This window comes from Crocodylus porosus, unplaced genomic scaffold (genome assembly GCF_001723895.1).
Source record: "Crocodylus porosus isolate Cpor-Errol unplaced genomic scaffold, CroPor_comp1, whole genome shotgun sequence".
Taxonomy (NCBI): domain Eukaryota; kingdom Metazoa; phylum Chordata; order Crocodylia; family Crocodylidae; genus Crocodylus; species Crocodylus porosus.
The window spans coordinates 28,027,579-28,047,855 of record NW_017728914.1 but is presented as its reverse complement, the minus strand read 5'-3'; positions in this window follow the sequence as shown (position 1 = coordinate 28,047,855).

The window sequence follows — 20,277 nt, the reverse complement described above, 5'->3', positions numbered from 1 at the left end:
ATGGGTCCCAGGACAGAGCCTTGAGGGACCCCACTGGTCACAGGGCACCACGATGAGTGAAAGCATCAATTAAGTCTGATGCTACATTCAGTCAGGTTTATCTTAAATTAGTTTCAGCCATTTGCAAAATGGTTTATGTGTACTGAACATCTGTTCTGTTACAGGTTTAGACTAATTTCTGGTCACTTAAGCCAGGTAATGTGTAATGTCTGTCTCTAGCCCATGACTCATTCTGTGGGAGGTAGGCAGGCTTTAGGGAGGAGGAGAAAAAGTCCTCCGTTTGTGGTGCCTCTCAACCAGCTTTGGGGTATCTCTCTGACCCTTCTGGGCTATCCTGATTTGCTCGGTGTCTGTGAACATTAAGGGGAGAATCTGCAGGTCACTGGTGATTAGTATTTGAAGTCTGTGGTCCTGCTGTTTGTCTAGATGCACCTAAAGATGAAGAGGGACAGGGCGAGCTCAGCAGTGGTAAAGCACGTGAAGCACAAGTCAGGAGAGGCAAAGAGTGGCTGACAGCTCCCTCTCTTTCTTGATCCTGGTGCTACTCTGTGAAAACCTCCTCCCCGCAGTTGGAGGAGTTTGCAGCAGCTGGCTCTTAGGTCAAAGGATACCTTGGGGACTGTGACCATCAGTCAATTGAATTTGCCATATGGTATGCAGTGGAAAGAATAACTAGTAGGGTGCTTGACTTTAGGAAGGCTAACTTCAGTGTGCTCAGGAGTTTAGTCATTGACGCACTGCAGGATAGGAGTATTGGCAAGATGGGAGTCCGGGACGGGTTCCTAAAGGAAGCAATCCTTTGGGCACAGAGGGAGACAATCTCATTGTGAGGGCAAGTGGGTAGAGGGGCCAAAAAACCTTCTTGGCTAAACAGAGAAATCCAGGGAAGCCTAAGGGTAAAAGAAGAGGCATAGAGTTCGTGAAAGCAGGAGGAAGCTACCAAGCAGGAGTATGCATACTTGGCCTGCACTTGCAGGGAGACGGTTAGAAAGGCCAAAGCAACTACGGAGCTGAGACTGGCAACAGAAATTAAAGACAACAAAAAGCCTTTTTTTTAGGTATGTAGGGAGTAAAAGGAAGGTGCAAGGCAACAAAGGACCCCTACTGAACAAGCAGGAGCAATTAGTGACAGACAGGGGGGACGAGGCTGAGCTCTTCAATGAGTTTTTTGCCTCAGTGTTTCTGAACAAGTGTCAAGGTAAGTCTCCTAATGGGTTCTTAGATGGGCATCAGAGGGACACCAGCCCACCAACTGTCGATGCTGACTTGGTGCAGTCATTTGGATGGACTGGATGTGTTCAAGTCAGTAGGCCTGGATGAGCTGCATCCAAGGGTACTGAAGGAATTGGCTGGTGTCATAGCAGAACCATTGGCACGGCTGTTTGAGTGCTTGGGTCAGGTCCCGGAGGACTGGAAAGTGGCCAATGTAGTCCCTATTTTCGAGAAGGGCAGGAAGGAGGATCTGAGTAATTATAGGCCAGTTAATCTCATCTCTCTTTGGAAAAGTCTTGGAAAAAATGTCTGTGAGTCCAGCGGGAATAATAATGCAGCAGAGCAACCAGCATGGATTCATAGCAGGTAGATCGTGTCTGACTAACCTGGTTTCTTTTTATGACCAGGTCACACAATGCTTAGACACAGGAGTAGAGATGGATGTAGTTTACTTTGATTTTAGGAAGGCCTCCCTATGGTATCCCATCCCATTCTCATAAATAAATTAAGAGGCTGTGACTTAGATGATTACACAGGCCGGTGAGTGGTGAATTGGCTTGGGGGTCGTACCCTGAGAGTGGTGGTGGATGGGTGGTATCGACTTGGAAGGACGTGGGCAGTGGGGTCCCGCAGAGTTCAATCCTTGGACCTGTACTCTTCAATATCTTCATCAGTGACTTGGATGTGGGTGTGAAGCGTACTCTGTCCAAGTCTGTGGATGATACTATATTGTGGGGTGAAGTGAACATGCTGGAGGGCAGGGAACGATTGCAGGCAGACCTGGGCAGGTTGGAAAAGTGGGCAGAACACAATAGGATGCAATACAACAAGGGCAAGTGCAGAGTGCTGCACATTAGGCATAAAAATTTCCGGCACACCTCCTGGCTGGGGAATGACCTTCTTAGCAGCATGGAAGCGGAAAGGGATCTCGGAGTCATAGCGGACTCCAAGATGAACGTGAGCCGTCGGTGTGACGAGATCATCAGCAGAGCTAAGCACACTTTATCGTGCATCAGTAGACACATGCCAAACCCAAGCAATCAGTCTAGTGAAGAGGTATCCTGGTCCTCAGCATGCCTCTGTCCCTTGTTGTGTTGGCACTGCAGAGAAGGTATGTAAGACTTCTGCTTTGGCTCTGTATTGCTGCAAGATAACTGCCATACTGGGCTGTTTAAGATGCCTTTAGGGACTTCCATGCCACTGGGTGAGAATTTAGAAATCAGTACCGTGTCTGCAGCTGCCTCACAATAAATCCTGCACACCTTTTTTTTTAAATTGAATGTCTCTATCCTCTGTTTTCCAAAGTGTTTTATAGAACTCCCCTGGAGAATAAGGTTGGGAAAGAAGGTGATTGAGGGGATAAGCCTTTAGCATTTTTCCATATTTATTAAAAAAAAAAAAAAAAGTCTTCTAACTTCACCCCCCTTTTTTTTCTCCAGAAATCCCTGGCTATATCCTGTGACCCAAGTGAAAGGAGAGGAAGCAGTGGCTGGGAGTCATGTGACTCAATGAGCCTCAATTCAAATATACAAAGTGGAGATGACAGTGCTGTTCATGAGTCTGTTGCCTGCATGTTCTTTGATGTGTGAACTATCTCTTATGCATTTTTGTACATGCTTTTGAACAGTGAGATCTCAATCTCAGTTTGGATCTCTGAGATACTGCTTTGATATAGTGCTTAACGGTACTGAGTTGGACTGTTTGAGGAGGTGAAAGACCTTTTTAAGGGTGCACACATTTTTTGTACAGCTGGGACTTGGTGTACTTTTTATTCAGTCTGGGCATGTTTGCACGTTCATTAATGTGCCGTGGTTATTGTGCGTTCAGTTTGGTACCTGTAATAACAGGTACTAACTGAATGCTTAGTAACCGGTGCTACTGAGCAGTAGTGCTGGCGCATGGTTTTTTGTGATGCTAATGTGCAGTAGATTAATTCTGCTTTGCATTAGCGCATTAGCATGGCTTTTGCCATGATGTGCTGATGCACAGTAGAATTAGTCAGCTGTACATCTAGTGTTTCATGTAGACGCATCTTTTGGGACCATTAATTTTTTTTTATCTGGGCTGTTGTTTGGATTCGTAGTGTCAAATTGAGCCTGATGAATGTCTTTGACCTTTTAGCCCTGCATTGTGCTTTAGAAGTGTGTTCGGTACGCACACATCTGGGACTGTGTTCACTTGCCTGGAACAATACAAGTTAGGACTTTGTTATTTCTGAAGTCTCAGGCTTCATGGCCTGCTACATTCTTGGAAAAATCCCTGTGAGCTGAGGTTGGAAGTCGTCTTTTGTGCAGCATCATCTGAAAACAGGGAAACACTCAGCATTGAATATGCTATGAATACCTGCAGCTTTTACCACTTGTCCTTACCACCATTTGGCTTTGGTGAATGACTTTACCTGGAAGAGGAAACCTCGTATTTTTTTCCCCTGCCAAATGCAGACCCAGCAATACTAATGGGAAATTCTCACCCAGTGGTATGTAGATAAGATGAGTACTTTGTGCTGCTCTCTCAGCGAGTCTGATGTAGGACGAGCAGGAAGAAAAAATTGAAATTGACTTCCAGTAATTCGGTGAAACTAATTCAGTGATATTAAAAGTATATGTATTTTGTCAGATGGAATAAGCTGTTCTTTGCCACTCGCTGTCAGCGAGTCCATGAGTGCTAGAGAAAGTCCCCAGTGCACATGGCAGCCTTGGAGCGAAAGATCTGAGGTTGGTTTGATTCCATTTCTTATCTTTGTTTTATCACTCAGAGCAACATTTTGAATGACTTGAACAGACCTAGTATCTCGGCTACCCATATTTTGAATTCAGTTTAGATGTATTTTATGCTTGTGAACATTTTACTTCATGCAAAGGCTTTATCTCTTGTGGAACAGCCCATAGATCTATTTTAAAATAACAGGGAGTCAAACTAAAATTTACAAATTGCGGGAAGTGAGTGTGGAAGTGGAAGGTTAGGTCGCAGGGTTAGGAAAATGTCCTTTGTAACAGAGACTTCCACTGAATTGGCAACCAGGTCCTGCCACCCTGTTTTATGTTGTGCAGTAAATCACTGCACAGTTCATCCTTAGTTTTTTGATGTTTGGGGTGAGGTGTCCATGTGCCACAGCGACGCCTGAACTGAAATGTGACTGGAGAAATCACAGAAGCCTCCATGGTTAAAGACACAAAACTCAGTGAGTTCTTTCCGTGTAGTCTTTCACTCTAATCTTTTGGAAGCTGGGTGAAAAACTTTCCTTAATGACTTAAGATCCACAACTGGATTTCTACTAGCAGATCCCCAAGCTCTGCCAGGCACTTGAATGGGATTCTGTGAGGATGCAAGAATCTACCTGCCCGGAGAAGCCTGTGGGATTGGGGCTTAATGCTTTGTGCCTGACCAGCAGGCCAAGTGACCGTCCTATTCAATTAAGTCATTTTTGACACTAAGCCATCCCACCACAGATTCTCTGTTGTTCAAAGCAATTTAAATTAGGCTATTTTGTTCACTGCTGCTGGAGATTCTACTTTTTTCAACTAGGTTTTAACATGACTATGATGATAAGCTTATAGCATAAGGCTCTCTTAGGGCATGGCCTCAGTTTAGAGGCTTATTTTTAGATGGCAATGAACTGGGTTAAAACTGAAGGCGACTCATAGTAGTTGAAGGCCAGTAAGTTATGGAGTCTGTTTGCACAGAGTAGTCAGCTGGAAGCTTGCAAAACAAATTACTTGGTAGAACAGCAGTATCTCTTTTTTTTTTTAAGTACAAGACTTTTTTTTTTATATGATTCTTGTTGAATTTTTATGAATTATAGACTGGCACTGAGCTTGTGCATACCTAGAAAACAGCAAGAATAATTTGCATGTCTGTTTTTTGCTCAGTGACCCAAATTATTGCATTTTGAATATGTGCTTCCATTTCATCTGGTGCTCCTGAAGCGCACGATATCTTTTCGGGAGCTTCTCAGAAAACTTTACTGGTGATTCCAAGAAAAGCTCCACGCACCCCCACACTGGGATAGTTGGAGACTTTCACTACGCTTGCTATTGTCAAAACTCGAAGAGCTGTTTGCAGTTGCAAAGGGTCTCATACCTTCTGAAAAGGTTACGGTGAATGCAAGTTAGAAAACCATGGGGAGGCTGCTGTTGAAATACGTGCAAATCGGTGGCAAATTGGTAGCAAAATCAGTTACGTGCACTGGCATATCAGAGGATTTGATTGTCTACAAAAATGACAAAATGAAGCAAAAATATTTCTGAACTGAGTAGGGTCTGTTGCATTTTCTAGAAAACCTGATAGTTTGTAGGGATGTTTCACTTTGTGATGAGGGCTTCTGTCCCTAGCAATAAGACCCCTATAAAATGCAGCATCTGGATGCCTCATGAATATGAATAAACTTATCTTAGCTGCATACTGCTATGGCAGATCTCGCCACGTGTGGTGCTGTTATGGCCATCCTATTCTGGTATCTTAACTGGTATCTGAGCAAAGATTGAGGGACCTGCTGTTGTTTGCCATTTTATTATATGAGGTTTTGCATAGATGGAGGAGTTATTTGCCTTGCCCTAGTCTCTAGCTGGAATCAACTCTCAAAGCAGAGTTGCTTCCTAAGCTCTGGGAGCTGATACAGGGTTGAGCTCTGTAAAAAGAGTTTCTTGCATGATGTTTGCGACTGCCTCTGTTCCAGGACTAGCATGTATGTGTAATTACAGCAAGCTACAGTTAGAATACAGTCACAGCCGTTTCCAATTCCTGTGCTGAAAAGGTAGACCTGAAAAGGCCTAGACATCCACAACTGTTTGTCAGAAGGTCAACAGCTCTTTCCTCATTTAACATCTGGAGAAACGAGGCCCACAAAGATGAGTTGCCTCAAAGTAACATGGGGAGCTAGTGGCAGAGCTGGGGAAGGCGCATCATATTCTGAGCCCCAATCCATTGCTTAAATGGTGTGCTTGCCCTTCCTTCTGGCATTGCCATGTACTGATATCCTCTGACAGACTTGCATGTCACTGCTTAGGGCGGTGACACACTTCTAACTAGGGCTGGCAAGCCGGTCAACTGACCAGTCAAATATTGTCAATTGATCAGTCAATCAACTTCATATTTTTTTGCCCAGTCAAACTTTATAGTAATTTTACAACCCCCGCTACATTTTTGTACTTTTCTTGATAGACGCATGATTTTAAAAATAGTTTTTGACACATTTCTTAGTGGCGAATTTGTGCTTTCTCTTTGTATTATGTGGATGAATTGGCAGTTTTGTACAATTTTTGACCACTTTTTGACTAATCAGATGACCAAATTTTATTTGACAGGCCAAATACCCGTCCCTATTTCTTAAAAACTCTAAATCCTTCATGTTCCTTGTTCAGATGCAGGTAGGATAAATAAAGCTGAAAGGGGAAAATGGATATGATGATATAGAACATATAAAAACAGCAGGTGACACTAAGTAATGACTGACTGTCACATTGCATAATAAATCCTCAGTTAAGATATAAAGTCTTTGTATCCACTTCTGATGTAGAATTATTTCAGTGCTTCCAGTCCTCCAACTCAGGCTCATACATCAGTTCATGGCATCTTCAGGGCCACATCCACGTTACAGTGGACGTTAGTATTATTTGCAATGTTTTTCCTGTTAGTGTAAGGTATTTAAGCAGCTAAAGTGGGGGCCCGGTTTGATACCTAATGCAAAAATAACTCATGCATTTTATATCTCCTGGTCATCTAACTCTTACTAGAATGTCAGGCAACATTGGTTTTGCATTTACCGTAACATCTTCATAGTGATTTTTTTGGCTGGAGGATCTTAAGTGGGGTCTTTTATCATTTTTCTTTTGTGTATTTAAAATCTCAGTACCCACAAACTTCAAGCATGATCAGGTTGGGGGCTCAAATTAGGTTGATTTAATATGAAAGGAAAAGCACAAAGCTGAAATGAAAAGAATAAATGAAAGTAACAAGGACATTTAAATTGATATTAATTAAGAATTCGGCTCACTTTCTGCAGTTCAGGAGCACTCCTTTTCTAGGTCTGGAGCTTTTGAAACCTCTTTCTAGCGGTTGTCAAGGTTTAAGAGGATGCAGATGCACTCTTCCAAATAACGTGCTTTATTTTCTGTAGCTTTTCTTCCTAGACTGATTAACGTTATGGGGGAGTAATGTATTAGTATCAGGAGTTTGTGCTCGTGTTCTGATCTTCAGGAAACCATAGAAAATTGTCAGAAAAATAATTGTTTGGACTTGAAAGTGCTCCGTTAAGCTGAAGTAATGGGCAAATTCAACATTCCAAGAGAGTGCTGTCAGGTTTTTTTCCAACTCTTACAAAGCGAATCATTATTTCTGCACCATTCAGTCCCATATTTTCTAAGTTTGCCTAGCAAATATTCCAGAATTACTTCTACAGCAGAGGAGGCTTCACTGAACAGACAGACACTATTTTACATTGCAGCAAGTTTTGCTGTATGAGGATTAGAAAGAGCATTCTTGGCGAGGCAGTGTCAGGTGCTATCAATATTGCATCTGCTCTGTGGTCGTATAAACCCAGATCCCCAGAACCGGGCTCTGCGAGTGGTAGAGGCCCCTGGCCTCCTTTTTTGGCCCTGCCAAAGTTGTTGATGCTGCCATACAGCTTCTCAAGGCTGCTTCTAATTTACCCCATCCCACCACGGTCACAAAGGCTGATTGGGATTGCTCGGGGGCAGGAGGTGTACTAGGCAGGTTGAGGGGAAGGCAGCCCTCAACCACAGAGTTAAGAATCTTTCTCCACAATTTTTCTTGGTACAAAATGCTGATTGATTACAACTGAAATGTTTTTCAGAAAAAGAAGAGTTTTGCCAAAAGGTTACTGGGGCAGAGGAGGAGCGGGCAAGAGACCCAACCTGCAATAGCCATTAGTCCGGGTTGGGGTGCTCACCTGGAGCAGGAGAGACGCAGATTGAAGTCCTAGTGAGGGCCTTGAAGTCTGGTCTCCCCTTATTCCTGGACAGTGGTCTGTTTTTGCAGTGAGGGGTGGTTCTCTTGGTTTTTTCCCAAAAGAATTGAGAAATCCCCTTTGTACGCCAGTAAAAACTGAAAATGATTTGTGTATGATTTTAGCAGAAGCTGTAAATAGACTACTACTTTACTACGCCATATACTTTCAAACCTGCAGATTTCTTTGGAAGCCAGAGTTCTGGCTTCTGTGCCAGTCCTTCTCACCTATCTTCCTCTGAGAGACGAGGACTAGGGTGGTATAGAACCTATAAACCAGTTGCTAATCACATGGCATGTGTACACCAGCCGTTTACTGAGGAGCCAACTAATTGGCTCCACAGTAAAGTCTCAGTGTCTGCACGTGCACCCCTGTTAGGGTGCAGTAAACTAATAAATGCTGCCTTAGGTTAGTACTAAACACAAGTACTATTCTACAGTGGCATTATGTAGCGCTCCACAGTGCACGTTTAGATGCTGCCAGGGCTGGCTGGGGCATGACGGTGCTTCCATGTGGGGCTAGCTGGCAGGCAGCCCCCTCACTGAAACACCTTCATGCCCCAGCCAGCCCCTGCGAAGCATGTTGAGCTGGGTTGGAGCATCCCCAGGCTGGCAAGCTGATTCCCCCCTCCCTGGCCCCCTGCCAGCCCAGACTGCTCTGACCTGGCTCAGAGTACTGCAGTCCCAGGTGCACGTGTAAACTCGGTGCCTGGGAGCCATAAATATTACGTTGCACTAATAGCACGTGTAGACATGTCCACAGAGTTCCCAAATGCAGGGGACATCGTCTGGTAACACTTAGGATGGCTTTAAAGCTCCTGTGTCCGCTGGTGCTTTCCAAAAGCAAGAAATGCTTTCTTGTTTGAATGCCAGTGTTTTGATGCGTGTGTTAGTGAAACAGATTGTAGAAATAAGAGCAGTTCACAAAAGAGCTACCATAAAATAACTTGCTGAGTTTCAGTGAGGTGCAAATGAGACTTTTTGAACCTCCAGTTCAATATGTATAGCTAGATTGTGCCTACTGACACTAGGACATTAATTACTGAATTTTATTTGTCCTTTAATGTGCACCTTTGTGAGATTCATGGTGAGACTGGTGCTTCATAAAGCCTTATGTTTATCAAATATAATGAAGTATGGCTGGTTTAGAGAGGTGAAGGCCTATGCATTGGGATTCATTTTGAGCATGAATTGGTTCTTATGTTATCCAAGACTGATTCAGCCATCCTTGGTAAAGAAGTCACTTGCATTGGATGGTGGGTTTTGTTATGAGTATTTATGTCAGTAAATAAAAAAGCTATCATGATGTGACATGTGAAATGTGAAGTCTCAATTACTTTTATGTTGCTTTTCTCTCTGTAGATCTGGAGTGAAAAACATTTTTAATTAAGAAATGAAATACGATATTCAGTTCTCAGTGTGTCTGAGGTAGAACAATCTAAAATTATTGGAGTGCTTCATATATCTTAAAGCGCACACCACAGCTATAGAGACGCATGTAATGACAACCAGTAATACTGATTGATTTATTTCTTATTAGCTGACAGTTTTCCTTGGTTAATGAAATGAAAGCTTCAGTTGAAAACCTACATATTTTAAATAGCTGCCATGGCCAGAGGTTATCTTTCTCTAAATGCTTTTTACAGTGTAATCCTTTTTTTATTTAATTTTTGTAATGACAAGGGAAAGAAACATGTAGTCATGAATTGTTAATCACAGACATTTAGGTGAAGTCTGTGGATATTTAAGTCTTAAATGTAACAGTAGTTGTTAATTTTAAGATCAATCTTGGTACATTTGCAAAGTGAGGAGTAGTTGCGTGTCAGTGCTGTGCTTCAGAGAACTTATCTTCCTGACCTCAACTGGAGGAACAGACATGATTTCATTATGTTGGTATCACATTGACCACATAAGCCTTTCGCAGGTTTAGCACCTACATTACTGGGGCATAGTGTCATATATGATATAATCAGAGGTGCATTTAGTGTAGACCTCTCCATCAAATGAGACCTTTGAAGTTCAATGCTGAATAGTCCTTTTCTTGTAAGGTAAAGGATAATGCTTGGTGTGCTGGACAGTGGCCTCTTTTGGCCACATTTAAGAAATATGGCTGACTGCTAGATCAAAGGCAGGCAATTATTTCAGGTGTAGGGCTGCTTACCAAGTTTTGGCAAGCCATTGAGGGCCACATGGGTAGCCTCGCTTACTGACAGGTGCCCCACCCCCTGGTTACCCTCTTGGGACTGGATGCCTGCCCCCCCGATCCCTGACCTTTGCCACCAGAAGTCCCTCCCCTTGCTCCCTGGAATTACTCCTTTCAGCAAGGGGTTTTGCCATCTCTGAACCAGAAAAGTATCAAATTATATTCTAAAAATCAAATGCACTACAACATGCATTAATTTCATTTTGAAAATATTTTTGTCCTTATTTACCATGTGTTTGTGTAGTGTGCATAGAGGTGATAGTATAATGGCTTAAAATGAAGTCTTACTCTTGTATATCATGGGTGGGTATAGGTCTGTGGTATGTGGGGTCTGGGGGAGGGTGCTTCTGTGGTTCCAGCGCTGCAGTTGGGAACCACGTGATGCCGGAGCATGGCAGCTGGTGGGGAAAGCAGGAAAATGGCTGCAGCAGGCGGGGGGAAAAGGCAGCAAGTAGGCTCATGGAGTGCAGTGACAGTTGGGCAGGAGTGTAGGGCCCACGTTGGTGCACCGGGGCCAGGGCCAGCGCCAGCAGGGCCCAGAGTGATGTTGCAGGAGCACGGGGCCTGGCCTGCCAGGGGCTCTATGGAGCCAGGCTAGCTCCCTCCTCTCTCTGCTTGAGCAGCTCAGCCTGGCTCCATAGAGCCCCTGGCAGCCCGGGCTTTGTGCTTCTGCCACCCTGCTCTGGGCCCCACTGGTGCTGGCCCCAGTTCACTGGCATGGGCCCCACGCTCCTGCCCAGCTGTCACTGCACTCCATGCTCACTACCCCTTTCCCCGCACATGCTGCAGCCCCCTCCTGCCTGGCTAGCACCACGTGGTTCCCAGCTGCAGTGCTGGGACCACAGAAGCTGGCCCTGAGGACTGGGGTGATCACCTGCGGTCCTCCTTTGCCTCCCTCCCCACCTTCCTTCTTATCTTTATTTCCCTCTGCACAGGGAGGCAGGAGCAGTCCCAGGCCAGAAGCCTCCAGAAGCCCCTGCTAGGCAGAGGCTTTCAGCTGGCGCTCAGGGGGTATGGGGTGGCTGGGCTGGATTTGCTGTGGCAGCTGTTTAGTTCTGCCACCGGCTCCCCCTGGGTCTTACTGCCCTTGGCTCCTGTCATCTTTGACAGGCAGCCAGGGGCAGATTAATATTTATTTTCTAATTTTTTTAGGGGCTCCATGGGCTGAATAGAATGGCCTGGCAGGCTGTATCTGGCCTGAGGGCAGTATTTTGCCTACCCCTGGCTTAGATCCTTATAATGCTTAGTAACATCATACTGTTCATAAACAGTTACTGTAGTCATCAACCAGCTGAATGCACATGGCATGGGGTTAAGAACTCTGTTCCCTAAAGTGAGAACTGGATGAAAATAGTATTCTAACTCCCACCAAACTTAAAGCTATGATTAAGACAGCTCCAGGTCACCTCTCTCCCCATTTACTTTTTTGATGTTATAAAGCAGGGGTGGGCAAAATGCAGCCTGCCAAGTCATTCTATCTGGCCAGTGGGGGGGGCCCCTAAAAATTTTAGAAAATTAATATTAATAATGTGCCCTGGGCTGCCTGTCATGTGGCTCTTGATGGCTTGCCAAACCTCAGTAAGCAGCCCTCCACCCAAAATAATTGCCTCCTCCTGTTATAAAGTGATATATCCAGAACAACCTGTAATACTAATTGAGTTAAAAAAAAAAAAAAAGAACTTCCTTTAGTTGTCAGTGCATAATAGTGCTCACAACTTTCTTTTAATTTTGTAGCTGCTTATTATAAAAAGAATAGAACAGAAATGTCTATACATAACAATGACCATTTTTAGATTATGCTTGCAAGCCTTTAAAATACCCAACAAACTAAAAGGAATAAAAAACTTTTATACCAAAGAACTACAGATGACTAATACAACCAGCATTTAAATAGTATCATGAAAAATTCAAAATATTTGCTGAAGCAAGTTACTGAACAGATGCACACGATGGCTCAGAAGGCACTACCTAATTTTATATATTTGTGAAAAAAATGGGGAAGGCAAAATGGAAAAGTCCATGCTTTTTGGATTTTGTACATGATTTGAAATTTTGGTATTGCTTTACCAATGACCTCTCAGAAGTTTGTGGAGCCATGTGTAATGGGCCAAATTACCTAAAGGTTTGAGGATAGCAGCACTAGTAAACCAGGGAAAGTAAGGATTGGGTAATAACATTTCTTAATCATCTTCTTTTCCATAAGGCTCTGATTTTTTTTATAAACATGGCAAATCAATGCGAGGTTTCATTGACTGCAGTGCAGCCAGAATTGTCACGCATTAAATTATTTAAATCTGAGCGGAATTGTCTCCACTGCATATATTACCTCAAATACTATGGCAATTCTGACCCTTACCAGTCACAGAATTTATTATTATTATTATTTAGTGCTGGGATAGTCATGATGCTAGAAGGATTTCTGAATCAAACAATTATTAACTATGACAACAATAATGGAAAGTGCCCTGCAAAATTATTATTTAATTACTGACATTCCAAGTCAAGACCAACAATTTGTTTAGAAATGGAATATAATTAAATTATTTTACTCTAAGTGCATCTCCAGAGAGTAATAAATACCTATATGGCAAATGATAAAGAGTGAACAAAAGCTACCTAGTAAAAAGATGTTTTGATAACTTCGATTTTTTTTTTTTCCTTTTGAGAAAATGGGCAGGCTGACTCAAATTTTTGGTCTTGGTTGCTGGGATCTATTATAAACAATTAGTGGTTATGAAAATGAAAGAGCATCTTGCCAAGGAGAAAAATAAAGGCAAGTTTACTAACAGATGCTAAGAATGCCAAGAATGCTTTATTGTTAGTTGTGGAGGATATCTAGATTCAGATTTGAACAGCAATTGCTTTATTGGGTCATAGCTTTGAAAAGTAATATAGCAAAAGGAACAGATGCATCTAATCTGGTATTCAGAATGAGAATTCTGATAGACACTTCTAGCTATGGCGCATATCGTTATTACAATTTGTTGGTATACAGTAAAGAATAGAAATGTTAGCCAAGGCACTAAATAATAATTAGAGTTGGGCAGATACTTGGAGAATGTGTCTGCAAACATATTAACTGAATCCAACTGGTGGTTTGATTTGAACATGTTTATTACTCCTTTGTGTTAATTTGTTGGAAGCATTTGAGGAGAGCAGCTTGTATTAGGCAGATATGGATATCCATGCATGGACGAGCAGGTTCACGTGTGGCTGTGTGTAGTGTTGGAAAGAATAACAATTAGAAGAAGTAAGAAGCTGGACTGCTCTAGTAGCAGAAATGATGGTGACTCTTCTGCAACAGGAGTGTGAAATGCAGAAGAAGACTAATTTATTTCCTGGTCCAGTCACATTGTGCCGGGCAGAGTTCCAGATAGGTCTTGCTCACATTTTACAGAGATTACAGAGAATTGGCTTTCTGCTGTTGTATTCGGCAGCAGAATAACTAGCTACTTAGACATCGTTGAGGATCTCTTGTCTCTTTGGTGGGAGAATAGGGGACTGTAGGAATAGTCTGGAAGAGGGCTTTGCCGGCACTCAACTTGAGTAAGATTATCAAGAATGAGATGTAGGAAACAGAAGAAGCGTTAGCCAGGCAAAATTTAACTCGGGAAGCAGGGCTTGTAGGTTGTTAGAACTACTCTTTAGTAGAAAATATTGGTGGCATAGATCTTTTTTTTTTTTAAGGTCACTTTCCTCCACCAGCAAGTGAATTTGAAAGCAGCATTATTTTGTTATCATTTTTTATTTTAATTAGAAAACACATTCCAGCAGTATAAAATATTTATGTAGCCTGGAAGGTCATCTCTTATGTTCAGTGGTATTTAATAAAAGTCACAACGCACACTTTTATGACCATCTTCTGTTTACAGCAGTTGTTCTTTATAAAGTGCTTTGGGTTCAAATGTTCACATTGGCCCAAATCCATTCTTAGTTTAACCCCGATGACTTTGATTCAGTTATGCTAATGATGAACTTTGTCTGTTTTGCCGCCAGCAGAGTATGAGACCTATTTCGTGTTTATCAGATAAAAATATATATACAATAGACAAACTAAGGCTAATGGAATCAATATGGCAACAGAAAGCTTGCAACCTCTTGCTACTTTTTACAATTTACTTTCTTTGGTGCCATTAATTCTTATATTGATTTTGCCATAAACATAAACTGCATTCCTATCACAGCCCAAGAAAAAAGCACATTGATTATATTGGAACAAGGTATGTTGTAAAAGTGAAATGCCCAAAACGTTTAAATGTAGTAGGTTCTCCTAAAGTACATATATCACATTGTTTAATGTTGTAAATGAGCAATGCCTTCTTAAACACCAGAAAAATATGACACCATAAAACAATTTTGACATGGAATAACAGTCTCTGTTTCTTTGTACCTGCCACTTTAAAAGTGCTATCAATAACGGTTATGGTTGTTTGTAAGGAGAATTGGAAAGTGTTCTCAGTATCCTCTTTGAAAAAGTTCCTTCAAAGTCACTTTGTAAAAATAACAACAGTGGTGTTTTATCTAGCCATAAATAAATCTCACTTATTATTATGTCATGTTTGCTTTTATAGTTCACTCATCAAAAACTTTGATGCATCATTACTAATGATCATTTCATGATCCAGAGATATTGGTGTGCTTGACTGTTATTGATGGTTGAGGAAATTATAGCTGCTTTTTACCATCATAAAGACCAAATTCTCTGTAGAAATAAGTGGATGTAGTTCCATTAGCTTAAATGGACGCATATCCATTTACACTGGCTGAAAATTTAGCTTGACACATATAAAAGGTGCTGTTGTTATTAGCACATTGTGGTTTGAGGGTATATCCTATGATACAGTACCAACACGGAGAATTTCATAGGGTTTTGTCACCATGGTTAGAACTGTGTGCAGAATGGCTCTGCTTTTGTATTTACTGGAGTTACTGTAGCACCAGGGGCCTCAGTCATAGAGAAGGGTCTGTACAAGCACAGGACAAAAAGATGAGTCACGAAAAGCCTGCCTGCACTGTAGGTTCAAGAGAAAACACAGTAGATGGTTAAAGAGAGCAAGGAAATGGAGACAGTGTTACTCAGGAGCATGGGCTGTGGTCACAGCATATCAACAATATGTGATGATAGCTACTAGGCCTGTGCGAGTCGGCAGCGATCCAATCCGGCTTCGGATCTGGCCACTTTGAATGGCCGCGATCTGATCTGGAGCCCCGGACTGGGTTTCTGCCTCGATGGAGCCGCCTTGGAGATCGGGCCATAGGGTATAATGGGGAATCAATGAAATATCTCTAACTTCGTTGTTTTTTGTCTGATTTGGATCATGTTTACAGAAATGGTAGCCTCTGCTGAGAGCCTGAAACCTGCCAAGCTTCAGGAAGATCGGTGCAGGAGTTTGGGGGGGAATTGTACCCCAAATTCTTGAAAGCCGAACTCCTGTCATGACTGTGTGTTGCAACACATGGGGGTCAAAACTGCAGGGGTGGTAACTCTTACTGAGGCCACAAAGCCTGGCAAGTTTCAGGAAGATTGGTGCAGGGGTTTGGGGGGAACTGCCCCTCAAGCTGCGGACAAGCAAAACTTGTCTCTGCATGGGTGACATTGCGGGGATGGTGGCCCCTGCTGTGATGCCTGCCAGCTGTTGATGCCTGCCAGCGGCGTGCTAAGGCGCAGCGGGGTGACAGCTGCAGGGGTGGTGGCCCCTGCTGTGATGCCTGCCAGCTGTGGAGGAGATCAGTGCAGAGGGAGTCTGGGGCCCTGCACCCCTGGCTGCTGACAGACAAAACTCGGGCCAAGGCCATGTCCATCCAGTTGATTGTCTGTATTGAGTCTTTCTTCTCCCTAGCCTGGTTTTGTGGGTGCTAATTGATGCTCGTTAAGTCGTTATGTAGTAGCTAAGTCCTGTGTACTGAGCTGGGCCCTGAGTCCCTGGTCCCTGAGAGAATCATGATTGACTGATTGGTAACTGGGAGCACAGCAGCTCAGCAGCCAGGCCTGCAGCAGGGTCTCCCCTCCCACCCCAAGACAGGCACAGCCAGTCCCACAGCACCCATGGCACCAGTTTTGGTTGTCCACAGCTTGAGGGGAAGCTCCCCTCAAAATCCTGGACTGATCTTCTTGAAACTTGGCAGGCTTTGTGGCCTCAGTAAGAGCTACCAGCCCGGCAGTTTTCACCCCGCTATGTTGTAACACCTAGACGTGACGTGAGTTTTGCTTTCAAGAATTTGGGTTGCAGTTTCCCCCAAACCCCTGCATTGATCATCTTGAAACTTGGTGTGCTTCATACTCTCTGCAGAGTCTACCATTCCTGAAAATTTCATCCAAATCAGACAAAAACCAACAAAGTTATAGAGATTTAATTGTTTTCCCCATTATACCCTATGGCCGGATCTCCGAGGCAGCTCTTCGAACAAGGCAGCGCTTCGACCCAGACATGCTGCTTTGGATCCTGAAGCGTCTGAAGCGTCTCCGGATCCAAAGCTCTGTCCAAAGTCTCGCACAGCTCTAATAGCTATATGAAAATATGACAGCAGATAAAGGAGGGTTTTGAAGGAAGACAAGGAGGCAGCTTTGCAGATGTTTGTGGCATGCTCTTCCCAAGTGTGAAGGGCCGGTTGGGAGAAACTGGGTGATACAAGTGATTATCCCATTATCCTTGAAGCAGTCAGGGGAGGGACCAAGTCTTCTTATTGTCCCTATGTAGTTCCACATTCACTAGTGGTGCTGCCTATCTCTTGTGCTATTTCTTTGTCTGTAAATTTGGTCATGAGATTTAACTAATCTTGGATTATTCAGATTTTAAACTCTAAATTGCTAAGGTCCTGGCTACTAAGGAGGAATAAACAGATTTCACCTTTAAAAGGCAAAGGTAGGTGTTGTTGTTTCTGTTGCTTCTGTCCTCAGCATGTATGAATCAGATTAATGTTCCCCATGAATAACAAACACTGTTCCTAAGGCAGCATGACTTGGGAAAGTCACCAGGGATGGGTGAGTTAAAAACTCTATTGTGCTAATCTTAGCTCTGAAGGTACAGACAGAAGTGACAATTTTTTCCCATCTGGCCCCTGAAAGTGCTCTGCAGCTATGATGTAGTACAAGTGCATGGCTGCAAAGTGCTTTAAAAGGGTCCAATCCCACAGCAATCTGAACCTCTCATTAGTGAGAGTTCAGATGAAGGTGCTCCAAAGCAGAGTGCCTTCATTAACTTCATCAGCTCAGCACCCAGCACTGTTTTCAGATTGGGATGGGGCAGAAGGGAACAGAGGGAGCTCATTCTGGGGTTTGCCCAGGTGGCGCCGGAGAGTGGGGTGGGTGGATTGAAGCCACTTCCCTCCCCTCCCCTCCAACACACACTCTAGTGCAGGCTGGGGAAACCTCAAACTGAAGCTCCCTACCACTCCCATCTTGAGACAGCACTAGGGTCTGGAAGAGGGGAGATGGAGCTAGGGAAACAGGCTACAGAGATGCACCCTCTCTCCCTGGATCAGCTCCAAATTAGAGCTTGACTCTTCACCCTCCTAACTCAACAGCTAATGGGTTGGGTTGGACTGGGAGGACTGGTTTAACTCATGGCACTTTTTGTAAATTTTATTTGGATGGATGATCTCCTCCGGTGGGCTTTAAATTAGGCTCATTGGGGGAAGGGGAAGATGAGGATGGAGGGAGCCTCGGAGCACCAAATCAAGAGCCACACACAAGAACAGCCCAGCCAAGATGGGCAATGAGCACAAGAAATACCCAGGTAAGAGGCAGGGGCCCAGATAGTCCTGGGATTAGGGGGGCGGTGCATATACCTCCAGGAGGCCTTAAATGCCTCTACAGTGTAGAGTCTACACTAATGCTCATAGTATGAGGAACAAGCAGGAGGAACTTGCCGTCCTGCTAGCTAACACTAACTTGGACATAGTGGGGCTCACTGAAACTTGGTGGGACCCAACGCATGACTGGGCGGTAAACATCAAGGGCTATAGGCTGTACAGGAGGGACAGAACAGGAAGGAAAGGTGGGGGTGCAGCACTCTATGTCAAAGAGCAATACACATCCTCAACAAACAGCACTGGGTCAGAGAAGGGGCAGACTGAAGTGCTCTGGGTCCAAATACAAGGGGGTTGGGGGGGGAAGGGACTTAACAGTAGGGGTTTTATAGGCCTCCTGACCAGGGGGAAGAGCTGGACTGGGAATTCTCGGGTCAGCTTGTGGAGGCAGTAAAGTCAAGGGATGTGGTCATCATGGGTGACCTAAACTACCCGGATATCTGCTGGTAAGAGCAGTCAGCCAGGTCTGACTGCTCATGTAGGTTCCTAGCTGAGTTACAGGACCTCCATCTAACCCAGGAGGTTCACAGTCCCAACAGGGGAAATGCCTTGTTGGACCTGGTCCTGGCCATGGGCGATGACCTGGTGAGTGGACTGTGGGTTCTCAACCACCTGGGCGACAGCGATCATTGCCCACTGGAATTCATCATGCAGCTCAGGGTGTCAAAGGCCTGCAACAAGGCAGCAGCCCTAGACTTCAGGAGGGTGGATTTCAATGAGGTAAGGAGACTAGTTGGGGAGGCACTGAGGTCCCAAGGGGGAGGGGATTTGGGAGCCCAGGAAGAGTGGTCGTTCCTTAAGGAGACGATCCTCCAAGCCCAAAGGGTGACAATCCCAATGTGGATCAAAGGGGGCAAGAGTGCTCAAAAGCCCCCATGGCTCTCCAAAAGCATCCAGGAATGTCTCAAAACTAAAAAGGAGGCGTACATCCAATGGAAGGAAGGGGCCATCACCAAGGAGGATTATACCTCCATTGCTCAAGACTGTAGGGGGCTGTTAGGAAGGCTAAGGCAGAGATGGAACTGGGACTAGCAACCCGGATAACAAGAAGTCCTTTTTTAAATACATAGGGGGTAAGAAGAAGGTACCGGGTATCTGCAGGATACGTTAGGAAATCTGGTGGTCACACCAGATGACAGAGCTAACCTCGTTAACAATTTCTTTGCCTCCATCTTTTTGAGCAGGGACTGAGGCATCCCCCACACTGGGATCCCTGACAGGCTCAGGGGAGGTGCTGCCAGGCCCAGGGTCAGGGAGGACCTAGTCAGGGAACTTCTGGTGGGTCTAGACATGTTCAAGTCAGCAGGTCCTGACAATCTCCACCCAAGTACTGAGGGAATTGGGAGAGGTCATTGAGGGACCCCTGGCACAGCTTTACAAGGACTCATGGTGCTCTGGTGAGGTGCTGGAGGACTAAAAAAGGGCCAATGTGGTCCCTGTTTTCAAAAAAAGGGAGGAAAGAGGACCCAGGAAACTACAGGCCTATTAGTCTTACCTCGGTCCTGGGGAAGCTTTTTGATAAAATTATCCCGGAGCACATCTGCAAGGGACCAGCAGAGGAGATCATACTTAGGGGCAACCAACATGGGTTCATTCAAGGCAGGTCCTGCCAGACCAACTTGGTGACCTTCTACGACCAGGTCACCAACTCCTTAGATGCAGGTGTTGTGGTGGATGTAGTCTTTCTGGACTTTAAGAAGGCCTTCAACACAGTCTCTCACCCCATTCTCATTAAGAAATTAGGCGACTGTGGCATTGATGCCTACACAGTCAGATGGGTTGCAAATTGGCTGGAGGGCCGCACCCAGAGAGTGGCAGTGGATGGGTCATTTTTGACCTGGAGGGATGTGGGCAGTGGGGTCCCCCAGGGCTCGGTCCTTGGTCCTGCACTGTTCAACATCTTCATCAGTGACGTGGACGAGGGGGTGAAAAGCACCTTATTAAAATTTGCAGATGACACTAAGATGTGGGGAGAAGTGGGCACACTGAAGGAAAGGGACAGACTGCAACTATATCTAGACAGGTTACAGGGGTGGGCGGATGAGAACAGGATGGGATTCAATACTGACAAGTGCAAGGTGCTGCACCTG